The 14,190-nt window shown below is 37.0% G+C and overlaps 2 pseudogenes; both read right to left on the bottom strand.

Annotated features, from left to right (window-relative positions):
• Window positions 1–4,351: 4,351 nt before the first annotated feature.
• On the bottom strand, window positions 4,352–8,093 carry LOC137007177 (cytochrome P450 1B1 pseudogene; annotated as a pseudogene).
• Window positions 8,094–8,860: 767 nt separating this feature from the next.
• Window positions 8,861–11,784, bottom strand: LOC137007176 (cytochrome P450 1B1 pseudogene; annotated as a pseudogene).
• Between the last annotated feature and the right edge of the window lie 2,406 nt (window positions 11,785–14,190).

The raw sequence follows: 14,190 nt of genomic DNA on the forward strand, positions 1-14,190 counted from the left end.
CAATTCTGACTTTATATCTCGCAATTTTGACTTTACATCTCACAATTCTGACTTTATATCTCGCAATTTTGACTTTATATCTCACAATTCTTACTTTATATCTCGCAATTCTGACTTTATATCTCACAATTCTGACTTTATATCACACAATTCTGACTTTATATCTCACAATTCTGACTTTATATCTCACAATTCTGACTTTATAACTCACAATTCTGACTTTATATCACGTAAGTCTGACTTTATATCACACAATTCTGACTTTATATCTCGCAATTCTGACTTTATATCACACAATTCTGACTTTATATCTCACAATTTTGACTTTATATCACACAATTCTGACTTTATATCTCACAATTTTGACTTTATATCTCGCAATTCTGACTTTATATCACACAATTCTGACTTTATATCTCACAATTTTGACTTTATATCTCACAATTCTTACTTTATATCTCGCAATTCTGACTTTATATCTCACAATTCTGACTTTATATCACACAATTCTGACTTTATATCTCACAATTCTGACTTTATATCTCACAATTCTGACTTTATAACTCACAATTCTGACTTTATATCTCACAATTCTGACTTTATATCTCACAATTTTGACTTTATATCTCACAATTCTTACTTTATATCTCGCAATTCTGACTTTATATCTCACAATTTTGACTTTATATCACACAATTCTGACTTTATATCTCACAATTCTGACTTTATATCTCACAATTCTGACTTTATATCACACAATTCTGACTTTATATCTCACAATTTTGACTTTATATCACACAATTCTGACTTTATATCTCACAATTCTGACTTTATATCTCACAATTCTGACTTTATATCACACAATTCTGACTTTATATCTCACAATTTTGACTTTATATCACACAATTCTGACTTTATATCTCACAATTCTGACTTTATATCTCACAATTCTGACTTTATATCACACAATTCTGACTTTATATCTCACAATTTTGACTTTATATCACACAATTCTGACTTTATATCTCACAATTCTGACTTTATATCTCACAATTCTGACTTTATATCACACAATTCTGACTTTATATCTCACAATTCTGACTTTATATCTCACAATTTTGACTTTATATCTCACAATTCTGACTTTATATCTCACAATTTTGACTTTATATCACACAATTCTGACTTTATATCACACAATTCTGACTTTATATCTCACAATTCTGACTTTATATCTCACAATTCTGACTTTATAACTCACAATTCTGACTTTATATCACGTAAGTCTGACTTTATATCACACAATTCTGACTTTATATCTCACAATTCTGACTTTATAACTCACAATTCTGACTTTATATCACGTAAGTCTGACTTTATATCACACAATTCTGACTTTATATCTCACAATTCTGACTTTATAACTCACAATTCTGACTTTATATCACGTAAGTCTGACTTTATATCACACAATTCTGACTTTATATCTCGCAATTCTGACTTTAAATCTCATAATTCTGACTTTATATCTCACAATTCTGACTTTATATCACACAATTCTGACTTTATATCTCACAATTTTGACTTTATATCACACAATTCTGACTTTATATCTCACAATTTTGACTTTATATCTCGCAATTTTGACTTTACATCTCACAATTCTGACTTTATATCTCGCAATTTTGACTTTATATCTCACAATTCTTACTTTATATCTCGCAATTCTGACTTTATATCTCACAATTCTGACTTTATATCACACAATTCTGACTTTATATCTCACAATTCTGACTTTATATCTCACAATTCTGACTTTATAACTCACAATTCTGACTTTATATCACGTAAGTCTGACTTTATATCACACAATTCTGACTTTATATCTCGCAATTCTGACTTTAAATCTCATAATTCTGACTTTATATCTCACAATTCTGACTTTATATCACACAATTCTGACTTTATATCTCACAATTTTGACTTTATATCACACAATTCTGACTTTATATCTCACAATTTTGACTTTATATCTCGCAATTCTGACTTTATATCACACAATTCTGACTTTATATCTCACAATTTTGACTTTATATCTCACAATTCTTACTTTATATCTCGCAATTCTGACTTTATATCTCACAATTCTGACTTTATATCACACAATTCTGACTTTATATCTCACAATTCTGACTTTATATCTCACAATTCGGACTTTATAACTCACAATTCTGACTTTATATCTCACAATTCTGACTTTATATCTCACAATTTTGACTTTATATCTCACAATTCTTACTTTATATCTCGCAATTCTGACTTTATATCTCACAATTCTGACTTTATATCTCACAATTTTGACTTTATATCACACAATTCTGACTTTATATCTCACAATTCTGACTTTATATCTCACAATTATGACTTTATATCACACAATTCTGACTTTATATCTCACAATTTTGACTTTATATCACACAATTCTGACTTTATATCTCACAATTCTGACTTTATATCTCACAATTCTGACTTTATATCACACAATTCTGACTTTATATCTCACAATTCTGACTTTATAACTCACAATTCTGACTTTATATCTCACAATTCTGACTTTATATCTCACAATTTTGACTTTATATCACACAATTCTGACTTTATATCTCACAATTCTGACTTTATATCTCACAATTCTGACTTTATATCACACAATTCTGACTTTATATCTCACAATTTTGACTTTATATCTCACAATTCTTACTTTATATCTCGCAATTCTGACTTTATATCTCACAATTCTGACTTTATATCTCACAATTCTGACTTTATATCTCACAATTCTGACTTTATAACTCACAATTCTGACTTTATATCACGTAAGTCTGACTTTATATCACACAATTCTGACTTTATATCTCGCAATTCTGACTTTAAATCTCATAATTCTGACTTTATATCTCGCAATTTTGACTTTATATCTCACAATTCTTACTTTATATCTCGCAATTCTGACTTTATATCTCACAATTCTGACTTTATATCACACAATTCTGACTTTATATCTCACAATTCTGACTTTATATCTCACAATTCTGACTTTAAATCTCACAATTCTGACTTTATATCTCACAATTTTGACTTTATATCTAGCAATTCTGACTTTATATCACACAATTCTGACTTTATATCTCACAATTCTGACTTTATATCTCACAATTCTGACTTTATATCTCACAATTCTGACTTTAAATCTCACAATTCTGACTTTATATCTCACAATTTTGACTTTATATCTAGCAATTCTGACTTTATATCACACAATTCTGACTTTATATCTCACAATTCTGACTTTATATCTCACAATTCTGACTTTATGAAACTTGTTTTCGGTACTAAATAAAAAAAATTAAAAAGGTAATTGCGACTTTTTATCTCACAATTCTGACTTTATATCTCGCAATTCTGACTTTATATCTCACAATTCTGACTTTATATCTCACAATTCTGACTTTATATCTCACAATTTTGACTTTACATCTCACAATTCTGACTTTATATCTCGCAATTTTGAGTTTATATCTAGCAATTCTGACTTTATAACTCACGTAAGTCTGACTTTATATCACACAATTCTGACTTTATATCTCACAATTCTGACTTTATATCTCGCAATTTTGACTTTACATCTCACAATTCTGACTTTATATCTCGCAATTTTGACTTTATATCTCACAATTCTTACTTTATATCTCGCAATTCTGACTTTATATCTCACAATTCTGACTTTATATCACACAATTCTGACTTTATATCTCACAATTCTGACTTTATAACTCACAATTCTGACTTTATATCTCACAATTCTGACTTTATATCTCACAATTCTGACTTTATATCTCACAATTTTGACTTTATATCTAGCAATTCTGACTTTATAACTCACGTAAGTCTGACTTTATATCACACAATTCTGACTTTATATCTCGCAATTTTGACTTTACATCTCACAATTCTGACTTTATATCTCGCAATTTTGAGTTTACATCTCACAATTCTGACTTTATATCTTACAACTCTGACTTTATAACTCGCAGGTCTGACTTTATAACTCATAATTGCGACTTTAAATCTCGCAATTCGAAGAGAAAAAGTCAGAATTGTCAGATAAACAGTCACAATTACCTTTTTAATTTTTTTATTTAGTGGCAGAAACAAGCTTCCATAAAAACTTGATCATCCATCGATCAGTAAAAAGTTCTGTGAGTTTTGAAAATTAAACTAATTGTATTCCTACTTGCTGTTCAATTGATTTGGCTCTTTTTTCACATCATCAAAACACATTTCAATCAATCAAACTCTCCATTAGCTTTCTCTAGTGTACAATATAACCACTGTAAGGTTTTATTTGAGCTTTAATAATGATTCTTGGCTCTGCAAGTGCAAAAAATAATCCATGTATACTTTACAGATTACTTGCATTTGCAATTATAATTTAAATACGATAGATTTATATAATCTACTTTTGTTGCTGGTTAGTTGTGATTTCCACTTGCAAACAAGTAAGTGTGTACGGGAAGGGAAAACATGCACTGTGATTGATGGTTTAAGACGCAGTCATCAGTACTTATGTCCAAAACACAAAACAAATGTAAGCTTAATATCACTGCAAGTTTCACTCACGTTTAACCCCAAAACATTATTTACATCATAGTAATTGTTGTACTTCCTTTGATGTCCACTGGTTTAAATACAAAGTAGTTTAATGCAATGTTTTTCTTCTGTATTGCACATGCACAATGGACAATCATATGGAAGCTTGTTTCTGCCATGGAATAAAAAAGGTAATTATGACTTTTCATCTCACAATTCTCGCAATTGCGAGTTTATATCTTGCGATTCTGAGCAAAAAAGTCATACATTGTTCTCAGATACTAGCAATTGCTGGAAAAAGTCACAACTTATTTTTATTCCGCGGTGGAAACAAGCTTCCATGCAATCACCAACAATAATGACAAACATAAACTGTCCACCTATAAATGACATGAATTTCTTTATTTTGAGGTGAAATATGAAATATTTTCGCGTGTGTGAGGTCAGCGGTGGTAAAAACAGAGGTGAAAACATCTGATGGCACAGACTGAACCCTCAGCAAATCCAGAGGCCACTGAAGGAGGCACCCTGGAGAAAGGCCGTTTTTCAGTTGGGAGGTTTATCAAAAAGACATGTCCCGTGTGAGTGCGATTGCGTGTGTGGTTCGCAGTAAATCAGGGGCATGTACTGTGGCTACCCTGCATGGCCCATAACACCCCTGGCCCCCCTCCAGAGCGCTGCGGTGTCATGACAGGAAGCGAGAGAGGAAAGCAGCGTGTGTCTGCTATGAATTAACCAGTGTAAATGTAAGACTCCCTCTGAGACTCCCCTCGCGCATGTGGGCCGCAAAGCAGCTTTGCACGTTCACGCATGTGGTTACGTTGTGAGGAGAAAGGATGCTTTTAGACGCCATCACCTCTGCTACGGAAAAGTCAATTAGCAAATACATTTAGACGCTTAATTTACATGCTCTACAAACTGTGTTTTATTAATATATGGGTGTTTTTGTAAAACTGGAAAACTACCATATCTGGCAAAGGATGACTGTTTTGGAGCAACCTAGTAAGCATGAATGGAAATATTTACTGTAATGAAATACACAATGTTATAGTCAACAGTGCATTTTATTTACAAGCATTTTTAGCCACACTTCTGAATCATTTTTCAGCATTTTGATAAAAGTTACAGGTTTATGTAGAACTTCTACACACATATTGAGTTTTTTGCAGCTAGATACAATACTTGAATATATTTGTCGTTTTCGATGTTCAAAAGTGTTTTCAAAGGAAGCACATGGTATAGCTAATAATTTTTGTGCACATCTGTACAAACATTGCCTTAAAGAAGCATAAAACCCTGATGATACCATTTGTTTTGCTTTTCAAAACATTCAGTCATACTATTATCTACACTTTTTCTTTAAGTATATAGGGAACTATTTAAAATCTAAAGTTCCATATTGCTTTTAGAACATGTTAAATATAAAGCACATACCTTGATTCTGCAAAGTGTATTATATAAGAGACAGTGGGTTTGAAAGCACACACACTAATTTATGCTCCATTAAATACACTTCCTCTGGGTTTGGCAGAGATTTTATAGTCAAATGGCTTCAGCGTTAAACCATAAGAGCAGTTTAAACTCAAGTCCTGTGATGGGTCTTTCTCAAAAGTCAGTTGATGGAGCAACATGGCAGCGATGAGGAAAACTTCGACTTTTGCAATCTGATCTCCAATGCATCTTCTCTTCCCAATGGAGAAGATCATCACGCCGTTGGTGAGGTCTTTATCCAGAGCGCCGGTCTCGTCCAGGAATCTCGACGGGTTGAAGACGTGAGGATCGTGCCACTTTTGAGGGTCGTGGTTGACGGACCACTGGTTGATGAACACCACGGTGTCTTTGGGGATGTGGAGACCTTCGATGGTGACGTCTGCGGTGGTGGAGTGCGGTATGGTGACGGGGACGAAGCTGGTGAAGCGCATGGTTTCGTAGATGAAGGCGTCCAGGTATGCAAGGTTGCTCCTGTCTTCTATTGATGGGAGTCTGTCACGACCCACAACTTTATCAATCTGCTCTTGAAGTTTGGTTTGAATCGATGGGTGTTTGACCAGTAGAAGCAGCATCCAGTTCAAGGCAGTAGAAACCGTGTCCAGACCTGCTCCGATGAGATCAGACACCGTACCTTCAGCATGAGCCTCGGTCAATCCCGTTTCCGTGTCTGCATGATCAATGACGCCAATAAAGGCGTCGCTCATGTCTCTGGTGACCTCAGGATTGTAGCTTTGCCTGTGCTCCACCACTTTACCTTTCACAAACACGAAGAAGTCATTATTGAGAGCTTTGAAGCTCTGAAAAACACTCCTGACTGGGTTGGGGAAAGACTGCAACCAAGGCATGACGTCCACCAAACTTCCAGCTCCTACGGTTTCTCCAAACTTGTTGACATTGCCCAAGAGAGTCCTGAACTCTAGGTCGTCGTGTCCGTAGCGTTTCCCGAAGCAAAGAGCGCAGATGATATTAGCAGCCGCAACCGTCAGCTCGTGAGATGGATTGAAGTATTGGTCGTTTGAACTCAATCTCAAAAACGTTTCAATCATTTCCTCTGCCTCAGCCGCGATGTGCTTCTCGAAGGATTTCTTCGTTTGGCTGTTCGCAGAAGAGAAGGCACGAATGGTGGATTGAGCGATCTTCCGGTGCACTTTCCATTGCTTGCTGTAGCTGGTGAACGCCATGCCTGTCCCGCCGGAAACTGACTGGAAAGACACAAAGTTTGGCCTGCCGGCAAACTCGATGCTGTGTTGAAGCAATGCCTTGCGTATGGCCGCGTCTCCATTCAGAACCACTATGTCGCTGCTGCCCAGTCTGATTTGGTAGACGTTTCCGTACCTCTTTGCCAACTTGGCGAAGGTGATGTGGGGCATTTGGCCGAGCTGCATGGCGTTGCCCACAAGCGGCCAAGCAAAGGGCCCTGGAAGCCTCTTTTTCAGAGCGAGGTTCCTGACCCAAAAACAAGCCTCCAGACAGCAGAGGAAGACGAAGGATGCAATGAGGGCCGGTTGTATTTGTCCGCTCCATTCCTTGAGGATTCCACTGCCCTTCATTCCAAACTCTGTGTCTGACAGCGCCATGATATTCTCAAGCTCTAAAGGTTGTTTTTTGTATAAACTCTGACTATATTAGTAACTTTCCATCTTGAATGGTGAGTAAAGGATGGTGGTAAATCACAGAAGAATTTGAGAACCTCAACGCCCTGCTGTTTTCTGCCCTCCTCAGCTGTGGGGTTACAGGAAGACGTCTGCAACGTCTGTCCAGAGATGACCAAATTAGAAGAATGCAGATTTCAGGCTTGACACTGTGTTATATATATATATCTCTAGAGTAGGAGGAGTTTGGGCCACAGGTTCATTTTCTTTCCCCCGACTCTCTCGGACTCTCCACCCATTACGGCCGGAGTGCAAACGCCTGGACACACACATGGGATTCCCAACATCTACAGATGTATAACACTTCTGACAGTGTTCATAACATATACTGGACATTAGATAACAAAATACCATTTTTGCAGTACATGTGAAGTTCGAACTGAGATTGTTTCAAATTCAAGCTATTATGCAGCTCTGCTGAAGATAATGGTGTCATTATTCGGCTCAGTTCAGTGTTGCAAAGTTCATCAGTTCAGCTATGAGACGATATTATCATTAATCGGTCAGTATGGATGGTGTTGATAGTTACCATTGTGAACTTGAGGAGAACTGACTTCATACATCCACTAATGAACACCAATTCAAACACACTGAGACTTTAAAACATGATGAGGAAAAGTGAAGAGATCCTGCAGTGTTTGAGATACGCAGATACAGACGTTTGCTTTGTTATCTAATAGTTGTCTAAAAGCATTTTGGGGCATTATATCTATTTTTGTTTGTTGACAGAGTAAAAGAATAACATATAGTTATGCCAATTGGATGTCAAACTTTGTTTAATGATGGCTCTTGCTTTCTATATATTTTTTATTTGTCTTGCTGTAAAGTGCTGAAATGTCTGATTAGGATGAATAAAACCATAAGCCAGAGAAATGCTGTCATTATCTTTTTTTTTTTTTTTTACAGAATGCATTGTCTGACATAGTAAATGAGCTCTGTAAATGTGCTCTAATTGGTGGGATTTCATTTTGTTTGGAATCCACAATGCGATGCCAACTGAATACAAGTGAAATCGAGTCACTAGAGGAATTCAGTCTGTAACTCATGAAAGATTTGAGGGTTTTTTAATGCTTCAGACAAAGAACAGATACAAACAATGGAGTTAAATATGGAGCGTAGCAGAGTGTATTTATCATGAGCTGTAGTTAGAGTAATGACTGTTATATAAATTTAATAAGATAATTTGACTTTAAAGATGTGGTTTTACAGAAATATCTGAATGCAAACAGAAATATTGGCCAATAAGGATATGCACTGAAGTGAAGACAGATGCAGACTGTTAATATAATAAGACCGTTAGTGATTTGGTTTGACGTTTTATTTTTTGACTTGCATGTATTAATGTGTGTGCATGTGTTAAAATGTGAATCATTCTGAGCATCATAAAAGAAAGAGGCCGAATGCATCTTCACAGGTTGTAAAACAGCACTTTATTTATTCCACTTGTAGCTTATTTTCCAATAGTAAAAAGAAAACAATACCTGGACATTAAAAAAGAAAAAAGGCTTTCTACTTTTTCTTCAAAAAGCTGCATTCCTGAATACATGCACTTCAGTTACAGAGCTTTCAAAACATTCAGTGTAAACATTTATCACAATGTAATATGCAATTTGATATAGGAATATCTGATTGTGTTTTGTACATGACTGTGAGGATCTGTGCATGTGAGAGAACCTTCAAAATGAGGAAGTTCATCCAGCGTGAGACTGAAGTCTTTGAGACTCAACAAGAGAGCCTTGAATGAATAAACTGCTAAGAGAATATAATTTATAGAACCAGTATAATGTGTATAAATAAATGCCTAATACATAAAATACCTGAAGTACATCATCACATCGTTATGCAAGCATAATTAAATGCACTGCTATGCCAAATCTGAGTCACGTTCTCACAGCCCTCCAACAGCTGCTGTTAATGACTCAATACTAACAATTGCATAATATTACATAATAATTGATGTGTCTACAGCGTTTGACCACGTCATATTGTAATTATTCTGAAGCATAGATGATCTCTTCGATTACCTGACAGCATTTTCTATGGATGTGATTGAGTCAATTCATTATTTCATATCAAACATATATTCATTAAATATTAAATATACAATTATTAGACAGCATTCAGTGCAGCTTTACTAATACTCATTGTTATGTGGAATACATTTGCATTATGTTCAGTCTTTGCTGGCCTTTAGTCGCGAGAACAAGCCGGTTGTTTTTTTTAACTCATGCCGGCGATACCAAGCCAAAAAGTTTTCCTCTGAGCTTCGCCGAGACTGTGTAATGGAGCGGCTTCAGTGTTAAACCGTACGAGCAGTCCATGGAGAGATCCTGAGAAGGGTTGCTCTCAAACGAGCACTGGTGCAACAAGATGGCAGAGAACAGAAAAACCTCCACCTTGGCGATCTGCGCACCAATGCATCTCCTCTTACCTGTCGAGAAGATCATCACGCCGTTGGTCAGGTCTTTATCCAGAGCGCCGGTCTCGTCCAGGAATCTCGACGGGTTGAAGACGTGAGGATCGTGCCACTTTTGAGGGTCGTGGTTGACGGACCACTGGTTGATGAACACCACGGTGTCTTTGGGGATGTGGAGACCTTCGATGGTGACGTCTGCGGTGGTGGAGTGCGGTATGGTGACGGGGACGAAGCTGGTGAAGCGCATGGTTTCGTAGATGAAGGCGTCCAGGTATGCAAGGTTGCTCCTGTCTTCTATTGATGGGAGTCTGTCACGACCCACAACTTTATCAATCTGCTCTTGAAGTTTGGTTTGAATCGACGGGTGTTTGACTAAAAGCAGAAGCATCCATTGCATCACTGTTGACACTGTGTCCTGTCCCGCACCAATTAGATCGGTGACCGTAGCCTCAACGAAGTCTTTAGTCAGCACGCTCTCTTTCCCATGCTCGATGGCACCAATGATGGCGTCGCTCATGTCACGGGTGACGTCGGGGTCGTACGTGTCTCTGTGCTGGACCACTTTGTCCTTCACGTACGCAAAGAACTCCTCATTAATGGTCTTGAAGTTTTGATAGACGCTCCTCACAGGATTCGGAAACGACTGCAGCCAAGGCATGACGTCCACCAGGCTCCCGGCGCCGACGGTTTCTCCGAACTTATCCACTCTTTTTAGGAGAGTCCTGAACTCGGGGTCATCGTGGCCGTAGCGTTTCCCAAAGCAGAGCGCGCAGATGACGTTTGCGGCGGCGATGGTGAAGTCGTGCGAAGGATTGAAGTGGCGTCCATCAGCGCTGAGCCTCAGAAACTTCTGGACTAGATCCATCGCTTCGCCGATTACATGTTGTTCAAATGTCTGTTTGGTTTGACTGTTCGCCATTGAGAAAGCTCTTAGAGTCGACTGGGCGATTTTTCGATGCATCCTCCACTGTTTGCTGTAATTGTTGAACGTCAGGCTCCGACCGCCGGAAATCATCTGAAAAGACACAAAATTCGGCCTGCCGGCAAACTCAGTGCTGTGTTGAATGAGCGCCTTCCGTATGGCCGCGTCTCCGTTCAGGACCACAATGTCGTTGCGGCCGAGTCGGATCTGGTAGACGTTTCCGTACTTCTTTGCCAGCTTTGAGAAGGTGATGTGTGGCATTTGGCCGAGCTGCATGGCGTTGCCCACCAAAGGCCAGGCGAACGGGCCTGGAAGCCTTTTCTTGAACGTGAGATTTCTGACCCACAGACAGGCCTCGAGGAAGAAGAGGATGATGAAGGATGCGATCAGAGCCGGCTGAACCTGTCCGCTCCATTCCTTCATGATGCTGCTGCCCTTGAGTCCAAACTCGGCTTCAGTCAGAGCCATTCTTCTGATGAACTGTTATTCTTCTTTTTTTCCCCAGCTCAAATGATGTTCATGTTCAAATGATAAGCATCCGTTTAAAAGAATAAAATAATCTTTTTTTCTCAAAATGTTGTCAATTAAATCTAGTTTTACAAGCTTGCTTTACTTTTCCAGGTGAAGCTCTCTGTGTTTTCTGTGCTGGTTGGTGGGATCCATGTCTTTTATATATGTTTGCAGCACAGGGGGCCGGACCCGAGGATAGTGTCACTCCTCCCCTTGTGGAAGCCGCGGAGACTCCGTCAGAAGATCTGAACGTGTCAGAAGATCCAAGTGTGTTCATCGGGAAACATCTGAGCGTGCTTTGAAAATCACCTTTGTTTGGTTTTGCACGCGCTCTCTCTCTGGGGTATTTCTTTTAATCATTGCGCAGATGCAGAGAACTTCACTGTGCAAAACTGTTCGGATCGCCTTATAAATTCCACTTGCATCTCCTTATTTGTCGCGCGCGCGCTCGTGTTTCTAGTCGTCGTGCGCTGAAGTGTTCAAATAGCTGTAATCGTTATTTCTGCTCTGGTTTGCACAGGATTACGGAAATGTTATTTTAAGCTTGATGCAGTCACCGACGGCATCCCAGACTTCAAACTTCTGGGGAATGTTTCATAATAAATAGGCGCTCTGTTTTGCAGACCCACTTTACATAAACCCTTAAAATGGAAAAGTGTGCATGCATGAGTTATGCAACACGACTAGACATTGAAATTCCAGGTTATCCCTGTGCTGTGTGTGAATATGTGTCCCTTTTTATTATATATAGTCTGTTCTAGCATAAATGAGTATGAATTTCAGTAATGGAGTTGTGCATAATAAACAATATATGGACAAATTAATGTATAGATTGTAAATAAATGGGAAACAGTTTACTTAAATCCTTCCTATATATAGGATAAATATATATATATAATTCACATTTATTTTCACAATACATATTGTTTCAAAGCAGCTTTACAGAGATTGCATTTCGACATTGAAATTTAGAGAATGCAGTATAATTAAGGTACTTTTAATGCACTCTATAATGCAATGTATGATCTCATGAATAATTGTAAACACCGTTATATCGATTATCTATCCATTAAACACACCTTTAGAAAGTATAATGTATAAAAAACTCTGCAGGAATCTGCAAATATTATGTAATGCATTTTAACTTTGGTTACAGTTATTTCTTATTATTAATACCTTTTATAATGCATTACAAATAAAGGCTTTAAGCAAAAATAAATAAATGCATTGCACATATTGATTTCATGATGCACAATCACACACAAATAATTAATTATGCCATAAGTACAAACGATTGATTTTTAGTGCAAATGTCGACATTGTACAACAGAAGGATAGAAATGAAGATTATAAATGTTCTTTAAGAGCATAATTTGACGTTGTGCATCATGTTCTGGGGTCTCTCTCTGATCTCATCGAAAAGCACGCTAGGGTCTCTTTTGGCTATTTTCCTCTCACAATTTCTGGATAAATTTTCACATGTGTTTTGGGGTATGCAGTCATTGAGAGATTGTTTAATTGCAAGCATGCCTTTAAAATGTGCAGTTAAAGCAGATCCACCTACAGAATTCATCATTACAGACACTTTATTCAGTGAGAAAGGACATAAAATTGAATATCCTGATATGTCATGATAGGCAAATGAAGAAAGACGCTGCAAGTGCATTTGTTTTTCATTTGCTGTGTTTTCTCTTTGCACATCATTGCAGGGTTAAATGGAAGTTTAATGGAAAATTGAATTTTATATTCTCTCATGGTTGTGCACTTGTATTTGCAGTCCCAGTGAGCGATATTTCATTAAAGAGTATGACATTCTCAGCAATCGAGAACTGAATGTTCTTGATGTAAAACGTTTCTCTTCCGAGAGCCAAGCAGGAGATAAATGTTCCTTGTTTCCTCACCGGGAGGAGTTTATTTTTGCAGGGATCTAATGAGTCTAATTGCAGCGCTGCAGAGTTTCTAGTGTCAGAGAGACAGTAGCGTTGATTTTTCACTGATAGTACACTTTCCTGGATGCAAACCACCTCTAAAATGAGATGTGCCTTCCCAGAGAAGAGAGGAAGGAGAAGCTGCCAAATACAATCAGTTCCAATCCGCTTGGATTTAAGGAGCCCACTGTTTCTGCTCCCTAGGAGAGAATAAACATCTTCACAGAAACAAGCTTAGATTTCATTCTGCGCTGTCCAGGGAAAAGACGAGAAGTTATTTGCACATTTATAAATCGTGTATAGCGTGATATTAGTTCATATTCTGTGTCTCTAAGCAGTTAGAAAGAATAATGCATTAATACACAACAAAAAACTAATTCAGACGTAACAAATATTGTAATGCATTATAACTTTGGTTACAATTACTTATGAAAATATATAATGTACCTTGTAATGTAATTATTATAAAATACTTTTATAATAATATAAAGACTTCCACGTTATATTCTTACATCTAATAAAGTAAGTCAAAATAGTTCTCATACAAATTATATTTTAATATATGGTTTTTAAAAGATTTTTAATACTGTATTTGCAACATAAATCTCAGCATCATTTAAT

Source organism: Chanodichthys erythropterus, chromosome 18, assembly GCF_024489055.1.
Source record: "Chanodichthys erythropterus isolate Z2021 chromosome 18, ASM2448905v1, whole genome shotgun sequence".
Classification (NCBI taxonomy): domain Eukaryota; kingdom Metazoa; phylum Chordata; class Actinopteri; order Cypriniformes; family Xenocyprididae; genus Chanodichthys; species Chanodichthys erythropterus.